General features: G+C 40.2%; 1 pseudogene; it reads left to right on the plus strand.

Annotated features, from left to right (window-relative positions):
- Nucleotides 1-94: 94 nt before the first annotated feature.
- LOC133295318 (uncharacterized) lies at nucleotides 95-11,422 on the plus strand (annotated as a pseudogene).
- The last annotated feature ends 2,218 nt before the right edge of the window (nucleotides 11,423-13,640 follow it).

Below are 13,640 nucleotides of genomic sequence, written 5' to 3' on the forward strand. Positions count from 1 at the left end.
TGTAAATGACGAACAAGTAACTACACCATCCTACCCACCTGGCTTTTCCCCAATTCCTATGCAGCTCCAAAGTTCCAACCCTCAAGGAGTACTAATGCCACTTACGGTATACCCAAATATTCCCATACAACCACCAATCACCAACCCAGAAGAAGTCCATGTACCCCCATTCCCTCCATACGGCCTAACTCCAGGATTTGTACCATCACAAGCCACTAATCCTCCAGATGGTAACACATCAACTCCTACCCTAAACCCTACTCAACCGCAAGGTCCTCACCCAAATTCAATTGAAAGTCCACAAACAGAAACACCCTTCCCTGTTAGTAGTGCACCGATGGTTCCACCTATCTTAAACTCACAAAGTGTATCCCAACCACACTCCAATCCTGTATATGTGGCACCAAATAACCCTCATGGAGTTCCTCATGACACATTGAATAACTCTTCAATTAGAATTCTTCAATCTATGGGGAAATTGGAAGTTTTGGAAGAAAGGTTGAGAGCTATAGAAGGGGGAAGTAATTATGGCCTTGGAAACGCATCCGAACTTTGTCTGGTTCCTAATGTTGTTATTCCCCCCCAAATTTAAAGTACCTGATTTTGACAAGTATAAAGGGACCACTTGCCCAAAGAGTCATCTGACCATGTATTGTCGAAAGATGGCCTCATATGCCCAAGATGAGAATTTGTTGATCCATTTTTTCCAGGATAGCCTGACGGGGGCAGCTTCGAATTGGTACACGCACCTTGAGCGAGCACATATACGTTGTTGGAAAGATTTGGCTGATGCTTTCCTCAAGCAATACAAGTATAACATTGATATGGCTCCTGATAGACTGCAGGTACAGAATATGACAAAGAAAGATGTTGAGTCTTTTAAAGAATATGCTCAACGATGGAGAGAACTATCTGCGCAAGTTGACCCCCCATTGTCAGAAAAGGAAATGGTTGCTACGTTCATCGATACCCTCCAATCATCGTTCTATGACCGGATGATCGGAAGCGTGTCATCAAATTTTTCTGACATTGTCATAATAGGAGAAAGGGTAGAAAACGGAATAAGGAGTGGCAAGATCACTCCTAATTCCATAGAGGCTGTTAATATGAAGAAACCTTCAACTGCGATAGGAAGAAAAAAAGAAGGAGAAACTCATGCTGTGACTTTCAATCAGCAAAGGTTTACGCAAGGCAAGCCTAACCCAACATATAGTAACCCTCAGCCAAGTTTCCAAACGCCTTTCACTAATTACCCTGATGTGGCCAATACTTCACATACCCCATATCCCCAACCTTACCACTCAACAACACCCTACCACTCGCCACCTCCTTCCCAGCCACAAACATTTCCAACTGTACCATCACGACCACCTCAATCATGGGCTCAAAATTCAAATCCAAATCAAAGAAGAACCCCAAATAACCAAGAGAGGAAACCATTTAAATTTGACCCAATTCCCATGTCTTATACCGAGCTTTTACCACACCTCATCCAAAGTTCACTTCTTGTTCCATGTCCAATGAAACCACTTGAGCCCCCTTACCCTAAAGGATTTGATGTGAATGCTAAATGTGATTATCATGCTGGAATTGTGGGCCATTCTACTGAAAATTGTAATGGTTTAAAGTTTAAGGTGCAGAATTTAATTGATGCCAAGTGGTTGAACTTTAAGGACGAAGCTCCTAATGTTGGCAATAACCCTTTGCCTGATCATGGAAGTTCTCGGGTCAATGTTGTTGAAGAGTTTTCAAATCAGCATCTTGTGAGAAAAGTGGCAGATATCAAAACTCCTCTAAAAATAATTTTCGAAGAGCTTTGTAAGTATGGGATGATACAAGCCCAAGTTAAAGAAGAGGAAATCCACGATGAAAGGATGATGTGTGGAATCCATCCAAATATGGGGCACTCCATTGAAGATTGCGACGAATTTAAGCAAATTCTTCAGGATTTGATAGACGTGCAATTTGTGCAAATTGGCTACCAACATGAGGATGGTGATGTAAATGTGGTTAAGGAGCAAGAAGATCAGGTGGATGTGGGTACCCAAGTTCCGATGGTGATCCCGCCAACTATTGAGCATACTACCTCCATCCAAAAACCACTGGTAGTTCATTACACAAGAAACTCATCCATGCAGACAACATGCAGCCCAAAGCCAATTACCATTCAAGTACCAACCTCTTTTGCCTACAAGGACACCAAAGTTGTGCCATGGAAGTATGGTGTGCAGGTTCTTACTAGCAACCCTCAGAATGATATATTGCCAGCGTCTTCTAGTACATGCTTTTCTATTGTCACAAATGTTTCTGGAATTGGTGGGATGACCCGAAGTGGTCGTATTTATAACCCCGAAGAGCTTCGAAGTGATTCAGCCAAGGAAGTAATGAAAGAAGACAGGACGAAGAACAAAGATGGAAGCATTTGTGGAGAAAAAGAAGTTAGTCCAGATGAGCGCAAGAAAGCGGTAACAAATGAAGAAGCCTGTGAGTTTTTAAAGTTCATCAGACAAAGTGAATATAAAGTGGTAGAACAACTGAATCACACTCCAGCAAAAATATCTCTCCTGTCTTTATTGTTGAACTCTGAACCACACAGAAAGGTATTAATGAAGGTATTGAATGAAGCTCATGTTGCCCATGACATTGCGGTGGACAAGTTGGATGGCATTGTCGGTAACATTGTTGCTGATAATTATGTCAGTTTCACTGATGATGAAATACCTGCGGATGGAAGGGGGCATAATAAAGCACTGCATATTTCTGTGAAATGTCAAGATCATGCTATGGCTAAAGTACTTATTGACAACGGCTCCTCTTTGAATGTAATGCCCCTATCAACACTATCAAAGCTGCCTTTCGATATTTCATACATGAGACCAAGTACTATGATAGTGAGAGCTTTCGACGGTACTAGAAGAGAAGTGATTGGGGAAATTGACATTCCGATCCAGATTGGCCCATGTACTTTTGAAATCACCTTCCAAGTGATGGACATTATGCCAGCCTATAGTTGTCTCTTGGGGCGACCTTGGATTCACTCTGCGGGAGTTGTGCCCTCCACATTGCACCAAACGTTGAAGTTCATAGTAGACAACAAGTTGGTAATTGTTTCAGGTGAAGAAGATTTGTTGGTGAGTAAAACATCATCAAACCCTTATATTGAAGCTGCAGAGGAGGCCCTTGAAACTTCTTTCCAAGCACTTGAGATTGCTAACACCACCTATGTAGGGGAAGGAGCACAAGTTATAAAGCCAACACCATCTAATGCATCATTAATGGTGGCTAAACTTATGCTCGAAGGAGGTTGTTTGTATGGGCACGGGCTAGGGAAAAATGGAGAAGGCATTGCTGAGCCGCTACAACTGTGTGAGAATAAAAATAGATTTGGGTTGAGATACAGGCCCACTAGAGTGGATAAAAGAAGAATCATAGAAGAGAAGAAGGAAAGAAGGATAACTCGGTTGGAAGGTAGGGATCCAACAACTGAGGGGGTTCCCATTTGTGATATTCGGCAAAGCTTTCGAAGTGCTGGACTGGAGTTTTTGGATCAAGTGGTTGCTATTGAAGATGATCATCCTGGCAACGACAATATTAACTTGGTATATCCATGTTCTTCGGATACAGAGCTTGGCAATTGGGAGGTCGTCGAGTTACCCGTGATCTTAGATTCAAAGTAATTTGTAATGCTAATCCTATTGCTCTGCCCAAGGCTTTAGGAATACTTTTTGTAACATGGGCTCACATGTTTTGTTTCAGTATTTGTTATCAATAAATGCATTTCCTTCAATTTATCCTTGTTTCTTTATCTTGCACCTGGCCACTACTTCAATCTTTATTCATCTTTTGTTAACACCAATAAATGCAGATCTGAAAGTGTTTCTCTTGAAAATGACCATGTTAGCATCTCATCATATGATTTTGATCACCCTATTAATCATGCTGACGAGTGTAACAGCCCGTTACGTACCGGTATTGTTAACATTAATTATGATATTAAGCGCAGTTACAATCACAGCAGTTCATTTAAAAAAACGAGAATAAATTTTTTCCGACTATTACGCGAGCATTTAAATCATAAAAAGCGTAATAATTAAAAGCTGTGACCGTAACCGTAAACTCTTGCGGAAGACTTATTTCAACTATTTTTATAACTTACATCATTTATTATGAGTTACTAAGGAGTTCCCATAAACTCACTTAGCCTATTTCCAACTTTACATTTTTACCAATTCGAACATGTTTCACTCTAAATTTTTCTGCGACCAAACCGATCGCAACCAACCCTTCTTCTCAGATTATATTTTTTTATTACTTAATTCCCTTTTTAACAAGCTATCATACGCTCAATTCGGAGCTCATTTGCTCCGGTTATCGCCGTTTGAAGTTGGATAAGCAATTAGCCCAAACAACCCCAAAAACAGCTCCAAACCACTCACATTGCTCGAATTACTGCACTCAATCCACTCAACCATTTTCTCTCAAATTTTTATCCTACAAACTAGACATCTAAAACTTCATTTTGATATATCACACGCTTAATTTGGCGGAGAAACGAAGCGGGAATTAATTTCCCAAATCCGGTCCAGAACCTGCCTCAGGTGCAGGGGCACATGGGCAGTCCGTGTTTCTCTAATTTTTTCAGGCCGAAGATCAACCCAGAATTTCCTCAAATTTTGACACAAGGTAGAGGACATCTCAACCTTCAAAATGGCGTATGGCACGTCCCTAGAGGACTTCTATGGAGGGAGATATGCTCTCCCGAAGTTTGCCTAAAATCTGCCAATTCTACAGAAAATTCGCCAGAGTTTCCTTTGTTTTTCCAATAATCCCAAATTTGTAAAAGATCATTTAAACCTCAAATGTACCTAATAAACACATGATAATACAGTAATAATCCAATGGGTGGCACACACAAGGACCAACAACGCCTTGGGGCACTTACAACCCAATCCAGTTTATAGTTATTAAACATAGAGTCCATATTAATCATTCTTAAGTAGTTGCAATCACTAACACCTTTTTCATGCATATTTCCATCATACATATTATCATAACCTAAAATAGGCCTAAGGCCCTTCCATCATAATTAGACATGCATCAATACTATTACAATATGGCTTTACAAATTACAACTTGAAACTAAAACTTCAAATTACATTCTTCTAAAATTTCAACTTAATTTAAAAGACAACATAACCAAATACATCACTACTAGACTTAGGCAAAATGGCATGAACAAGATGCTAATGAAGCTACTAATAAATACAAATGACATGTTCATGCCCTAAGTCTAGCCTAGGCCACACGGCCAACAAAATGCAAAATATGAAGCGCTCCAGCGCTCACTCTGCGGGCCTCTTGCCGAGGCTCCTGCTCCACTGCTACCTCCTGAAATAAATGCCCCGAGACGGGGTGAGATATACGAATATATCTCAGTAACCAAGAGGTTCTGGAGAAAACTCCACCCAATGGTTCACTTCGATGCATATCAATAGAATACAACAACCACTTTGAAAACGGGATATAGCATGGGATTTAGAGAATGGGGAATATAAAGAAAACAAAATACGACGATACGGGATGGTAACCCCAATTCCACGTACGCCCTCGGCATATATAAGCCTATGGGTATCATCCAAGGTGTGTTCACAGAAACCACAACCATGATGCCCAAACCAACCAAAACGCCAAAGACATTCCTAGTGTGCTCCTACCCGGATCACACACCATGACACGCAGTCAACTGGAACTCCCTCCTGGAGACCTATCCAGCGGAAGTCCGAAAATGCCCGAAGGCTAATAAAACTGTCTACTGGCCAGAGACTCGGTACCGCAGTACCCATAGCAATAATGCATGCATGCTCATGTGTTCTATACTATTCATACACACTTCCTACCGTTGCCATCAACTGGCAAGGTGGAACAGAAAAGGGGAACAAGCCCCAGTACCAAGAGGTTACCTTAATTCGTGTTTCCACAAGCTCCGCAGCAGCTTATCCCTCAACTCGGTACACAGCGGAATGCCTACACAGAGGACATTCCCAATCACTCTTAGATCAACCAATACATGTTAATTTATAATTACACATGCAATGAACCAATTTCTTACCTCAATCCACTTGGTCCCAGACCAAGGGCAACTCACTGATTCAAGATTCGGGATTCAGGTCGACGTACGGCAACCTATACAATAACGTACATCCATCAGTACTCGTCAAATAGTATCAAAACACAAAATCACAAAAATCCTCCCCATCCTCCCTTGATGGTTCGGCCATTGTAGTGTAAATGTGAGATTTATTTTTCTAAATTTTCTTTCTCATTTTGTTACGTCTCATTAGGTTGTCAATAGGCCAGTTCAAGTGCCGGTTCGTCATTTTCGCGTCGAATTACATCAAAACGCGAAAATCGCCAAATCACCCCTTTTCCCCTTGGAGGTTCGGCCATGTAGGTGTAAATTTGAGATTTATTTTCCTAAATTTTCTTTCTCATTTTATAACACTCCCTTAGGTTGTTTTGAGGCTAGTTCAATCGTCGTTTTTCCGTTTTTCGACATTTACGCATCGTTTTGCGAAATATTTCATTCTGGGCTCATTTAGGTCTCTAACACAATTCATTCTTTTCCATTGATTCAAACACTCTCCAAGCACAACACAACCCATCTAAGCACCATATAACTACTCAAATCATCATCCAAATCATTTTTCAACATCAATTCTTCAATCTTTCTTAAAAGAATCGAATTTTACCCTATGGCATTCCAAGGAATTTCCATACAACTTTAATCATTCCACACCTCATACAATCCTATTATATCAACATACAATCATACAACAACTCATCAATCCAATCCTAACACATTTTCAAAACTCAAAGTCATGACAACCTCAAAATTTTCTAAGTTAAAAATTCACATTTTTCATCAATAAATTTCATCGCATTTCTAGCTTTAATACATCATTCTAACACATTATCATCTAATACACATTTTCAAATTGAGCTCTCTAACACAACACATCATCAAATCAAGCTTTAGGTTTCCAAAAATTCAATCACAATTAAACCATGTAAATGGGATGGAAACATACTCACAACAAAGGCTAGAAGCTAACCCAAGACTCCTCCAAGCAATGGAAGATCAAAAAGCTCCATGGACAACCATTTTTTCTCCAAAATTTCGTGGCTGTAAATGGCCAATATCTCCCCAAATACACGGTTTCAAGGCTCAAGAGTGGTACCAATGTGTTTAGAAGGTTGTTTCCAACAAATTTCAACACAAAAATCACTTGATTTGGTTAAGAAATGATCAAGTTATGGTGAAAAGAAAATTTGAATGCAAATGGGGTTTTTGGGGGAGGGGGCTGCGGGTTTCATGAAGAAGAAGGGAGGAAAGTGATGCATGAATAGTGCCAAGCACATGTGGCTTAAGTCACTTAAGTGGGGTGGGTCCCACCGCCACCTCACGCGATTTAAAACTAATCCGAATTTTCCTCCGATTCCACTAAACGTCCGTAAATTCACAACCTATTTAGAAACTCAAATTTTTAACATTAACTATTCCCCTTTAATTAGGCTTGATCAGATGAATTAAGAGTCCTCCATTCGTTCGGAGAAAACACTGTTTTAAGCTATTACGCGCGCCATTGGCACGCTTCCCCAAACTGTCTTAATTTCATCGAATATTATAAGAAATCATATTTCCTAACTCATTAGACCATTTTTAACTCATATTTGAAACCTAGAGCTCAAAATTCAACTGGCACGTTTTACGGTGCAATCGTAACGCGATATTTTTACCCGCGAAAAACACTATTCACTGATTTTCTGAAACTTGCCCATCCACTCAATTTTTCGTTCTGAACCCATTTCCAGGGTTATTTTTACCATCTGAGACCTTCTACTCAATTTTTATCTTCCTAGGGTTGCGTGTTGGCTAATTACCGTTTTGCCCTTTCTTTGTATTTTGGCCTAATCTTTAGGATTTTCACTAATTCATCACTTGATTGCTCATTTAATATTTTAATTAATTGATTTAAAATTGTGAGGTGTTATAACGAGGATAATGAAGAAAGTTGGGAACCTCCCCCTGAGTTAATGAGATTAATAGAACAAGAAGCCAAAGAAATTCAACCCCATGAGGAGTCAATTGAAATAATCAATTTGGGGACTGAACATGACAAAAGGGAAATTAAAGTTGGCACATGTATGAAAGAAAGTGAGCGTAGCAAGTTGATTAAGCTCTTGTACGATTATAGTGATATTTTTGCGTGGTCATATCAAGATATGCCTGGGCTAGATGCTAGCATAGTTGAGCATAAATTACCTTTGAAGCCCGAGTGTCCCCCAGTTAAGCAAAAGTTGAGACGGATGAAAGCAGATATGCTATTGAAAGTTAGAGAAGAAGTTAAAAAACTGTTCGATGCTGGTTTCCTTTCAGTTTCCAGGTACCCTCAATGGGTTGCAAACATTGTTCCAGTTCCAAAGAAAGATGGGAAAGTTCGAATGTGTGTTGACTATCGAGATTTGAATAGAGCTAGCCCCAAGGATGACTTCCCAATCCCTCATATTGATGTTCTGGTGGATAATACTGCTCAACACTCATTTTTCTCCTTCATGGATGGTTTCTCGGGTTATAATCAGATCAAAATGGCTCCTGAAGACATGGAGAAAACCACATTCATCATGTTATGGGGAACATTTTGCTACAGAGTAATGCCATTTGGTTTAAAAAATGCAGGGGCAACTTATCAAAGAGCAATGGTGACCTTGTTCCATGACATGATGCATAAAGAGATAGAGGTTTATATAGACGACATTATTGCAAAGTCTCAAACAGAAGAGGACCACATAGTCAACCTACAAAAGCTTTTTGAGCGATTAAGAAAGTTCAAGCTCAGGTTGAAGCCAGCCAAATGCACTTTTGGCGTGAAGTCAGGCAAATTATTGGAGTTCGTGGTTAGTCAAAAAGGGATAGAAGTTGATCCTGACAAGGTCCGAGCAATCACAGATATGCCAGCTCCTCGTACAGAAAAGGAAGTTCGTGGATTTTTAGGGAGATTGAATTATATTGCCAGGTTCATATCTCAATTAACTGCAACTTGCGAACCAATTTTTAAATTGTTACGCAAGAGTCATACTGTGGGGGTGGAATAAAGATTGTCAAAAGGCTTTCGAGAAGATCAAACAGTATCTGCAAGAGCCTCATATTTTGGTACCTCCTGTGCCGGGAAGACCTCTCATTATGTATCTGACAGTGCTTGATGAATCTATGGGTTGTGTATTGGGGCAGCATGATGAATCTGGTAGAAAAGAGCACGCCATATACTACTTGAGCAAGAAGTTTACCAATTGTGAAGCAAATTATTCGTTGTTGAAACGGACGTGTTGTGCTATGGCATGGGCTGCTCGTCGCTTGAGGCAATATATGTTGTATTATACTACTTGGTTAGTGTCAAAGATGGACCCGATCAAGTATATTTTCGAGAAACCGGCTCTTACTGGAAGAATAGCTCGCTGGCAAGTTCTGTTATCAGAATATGATATTGTCTATATCACTCAAAAGGCAATAAAAGGCAGTGCTCTTGCTGAGTATTTGGCTCAACAGCCCGTGGAAGATTATCAGTCGATGCAGTGTGATTTTCCAGATGAAGATATAATGGCTTTATTTGAAGAAGAAGAAGAGTCTTCACAGCAAGAAGGATGGACTTTATTGTTCGATGGGACATCTAATGCATTGGGGCATGGAATTGGAGCTATATTAGTTTCCCCTGAAAACCATTTTATTCCAATCACAGCCAGATTATGCTTTGACTGTACAAATAATGTAGCAGAGTATGAAGCATGTGCTATGGGAATCCAAGCGGCAATGGACTCAAAAGCAAAAGTTCTCAAGGTGTATGGAGATTCTGCTCTAGTTATCCATCAACTAAAAGGAGATTGGGAAACCCGAGATGCCAAGTTAGTCCCTTATTATGCCTACATAAGGGAACTAATTAAGCAATTTGATGAAGTTACATTCCATCACATCCCTCATGAAGATAATCAGTTGGCCGATGCTTTAGCCACTTTATCTTCAATGTTCAAGATAAGCCATGACAGAGATATGCCACTAGTAAGGATGGAAACTCGTGATCAGCCTGTATATTGTCAAGCAGTGGAAGAGGAGCTCGACGGCAAGCCTTGGTATCATGATATCAAATGCTACATTAAGAGCAGATAATATCCTCCTGGTGCCTCGGAGAATGATAAGAGAACCTTGAGGAGATTGGCAATAAGTTTCTTTTTAAATGAAGACATGCTTTATAAGAAGAATCATGACATGGTGCTTCTCAGATGTGTTGATGTAGCAGAAGCAGAGAAAATTATCAGAGATGTTCATGAAGGTTCTTTTGGGACTCACGCAAATGGGCATGCAATGGCGAGCAAAATATTGAGGGCAGGCTATTATTGGTTGACTATGGAGGCTGACTGTTTTAATTATGTGAAGAAGTGCCATAAATGTCAGACATATGCTGACAACATTCACGCACCGCCAATGTCTTTGAATGTCTTAACAGCACCTTGGCCATTTTCAATGTGGGGAATGGACGTCATTGGGGTAATTGAGCCAAAAGCCTCTAATGGTCATCGTTTCATTCTGGTCGCAATTGATTACTTCATCAAATGGGTTAAGGCTGCCTCTTATGCCAGTGTAACCAGAAGTGTTGTCGTCAAGTTTATTAAGAAAGAGTTGATCTGTCGTTATGGCCTGCCAAACAAGATCATTACTGACAATGCGACTAACCTGAATAACGATGAGGAATTATGTGAAAACTTCAAGATACAACATCATAACTCCTCCCCATATCGACCAAAGATGAATGGAGCAGTTGAAGCAGCAAACAAAAACATCAAGAAGATTATTCAAAAGATGGTGATAACATACAGGGACTGGAGTGAAATGCTTCCTTTTGCCTTGCACGGATATCGCACCTCTATTCGTACCTCAACCGGTGCAACCCCATTCTCGTTGGTGTACGGAATGGAAGCAGTGCTTCCTATTGAAGTTGAGATTCCCTTGTTGAGAGTCCTGATGGAGACAGAATTGGAAGAAGCAGAGTGGGTCCAATCTCGACTTGATCAATTGAATCTTATTGAAGGAAAAAGATTAAATGCTCTTTGTCATGGCCAATTATATCAAAAGAGGATGAAGAAAGCTTATGAGAAGAAAATACGACCTCGACAATTTCAGGAAGGAGATTTAGTGCTAAAAAAGATTCTTCCCATTCAAAAGGATCACCAAGGAAAGTGGACTCCCAATTATCAAGGGCCCTATGTTGTGAAGAAAGCCTTTTCCGGAGGGGCCCTAATACTCACAATGATGGACGGTGAAGATCTACCACTCCCGGTCAATTCAGATGCAGTCAAGAAGTATTATGCTTAAAAAAAAAACAAACAAACAAACAAGAAAAAAAGTGCTCGCTAGGTTGAAAACCTGAAAAGGCGACCTAGGCAAAACTTAGAGCGACCTGGTAGGTTGAAAACTCGAAAGAGCAACCTAGGCAAAAGTTAGGGTCTAAAAAGTAAAGTATCACTCTTGATATATCAAGCTAGCATCAAAAGATCTCCCAAACTGGAGCAGATTAGACACTCAAGGCACATGGGGCTGGGGCAACCGGTATCTATGGAAGTTGATTAGGGCATGTTCAAGATGATAAGCAAGGGAAGCTAGCATTGGTCATTGGAAAGATCATCACTGGATGAGCCGAAACCCTATCTTTTACCATTACCTTTTAAATTTCTTTCCTATGACTCATCTGTACTGTACCTTTTTCATATAATGACATTTTTTTCTTCTTCTTCACTTCTGTTGTTGATTGCATATGCATTTTCTATGATAAGCTTATACTGAAATATGAAATATGTGATATATCATATATGCATTGAGAATTACTATAATTGCTTCAAAGGATCATGGTAAACACGATAAATCTCCCACAAGCAGGGTACGATAGGTAACAGATATCAAGAGTATAGTTCAAAGGACCAGCACCACAGTCTGGGTACACAAAATGAAGCAAGAAACAAGAACACTTTCCAGTTCACTCCTGAGTTATGAGGTAATTAAAACTGCAAGGCGACAGAACTAAGGGTTGTCGTGGAAGCAAAGGAGAGAGAAAATATCCAATTTGTAAATTTTTGAGAGTGTCTACATTTTGTGACATGCATTGCATCTTGCATCATCATTACAAAAAAAAATATTAATTATTATTATAAACATCTTGGTTCTTTACATAAATGGCACTCATGCCTACACCTAGTCAAAGCGAGTCAAGTCTGCCACCTTTAAATTTCTGTAAAAGCGGGTCAAGTCTGCCACCTTTAAATTTCTGGTAAAGCGGGTCAAGTCCGCCACCTTTAAATTTCTGCAAAGCGGGTCAAGTCAGCCACCTTTAAATTTCTGTAAAAGCGGGTCAAGTCCACCACCTTTAAATTTCTGTAAAAGCGGGTCAACTGCTACGCCACCTTTAAATTTCTGTAAAAGCGGGTCAAGTCCACCACCTTTAAATTTCTGTCAAAGCGGGTCAAGTCCGCCACCTTTAAATTTTCTGTCAAGCCGGGTTCAAGTCCGCACCTTTAAATTTCTGTCAAGCCGGGTTCAAGTCCGCACCTTTAAATTTCTGTCAAAGCCGGGTCAAGTCCGCACCTTTAAATTTCTGTCAAGCCGGATTCAAGTCCGCACCTTTAAATTTCTGTCAAAGTCAGGTCAAGTCCGCACCTTTAAATTTCTGTCAAAGCCGGGTTCAAGTCCGCACCTTTAAATTTCTGTCAAAGCCGGGTCAAGTCCGCACCTTTAAATTTCTATCAAGCCGGGTTCAAGTTCACACCTTTAAATTTCTGTCAAGCCGGATTCAAGTCCGCACCTTTAAATTTCTGTCAAAGCCGGGTCAAGTCCGCACCTTTAAATTTCTGTCCAAGCCGGGTTCAAGTCCGCACCTTTAAATTTCTGTCAAAGCCGGGCCGGGTCCACTATCCCGCACCTTTAATTTTTTGTCGAAGCGGGTCCACTCTCCCGCGCCTTTAAATTTATGCCAAGGCGGGTCCATTCTCCCGCGCCTTTAATTTTTCTAACAAGACAGGTCCACTCTCCCGCGCCTGTAAATTTCTGTTAAGACGGGTCCATTCTGCAGCACCACTTATTTTTAGCTCAATTCAGGTCCATTTTCCCGAACCATTTTATTTTTAAGTTAAATTTGGGCCCTCAATCCCACGCCATAATTATTCAGATCCTCTGTCCTTCAATCATCAAAGTTGGGTCCCCTGTCTCACAACTGAGATTAATTTAGCCGTGACGGCTTGTTAATTTTATAATATAATTTTGGGTTATTTTAACTGTGACAGTTTGATAACTCGAAATTGACAGCTTATCTAGAGCATACTTATTTTTCCTATTAAAGCCGGGATCTCAATCCTGCATATATATACCTTTAGGCCTCCCGCGCCATCATCGTTTACCTTTCGAGCCCTTGTGCTCGTCATTGATTATCTTTCACCTTAATATTCACCACCTCATATGTTCCCCGGACAAAAAATGAGAGTTCACGTCTTTACTTATTCTTTATAATGATAATATGAAAACTACAGTTCTTCATATTTTCTAC

Source organism: Gastrolobium bilobum, unplaced genomic scaffold (assembly GCF_033153095.1).
Source record: "Gastrolobium bilobum isolate Gb01-03AN ecotype WA unplaced genomic scaffold, APGP_CSIRO_Gbil_v1 utg181101, whole genome shotgun sequence".
In the NCBI taxonomy this organism is placed as follows: domain Eukaryota; kingdom Viridiplantae; phylum Streptophyta; class Magnoliopsida; order Fabales; family Fabaceae; genus Gastrolobium; species Gastrolobium bilobum.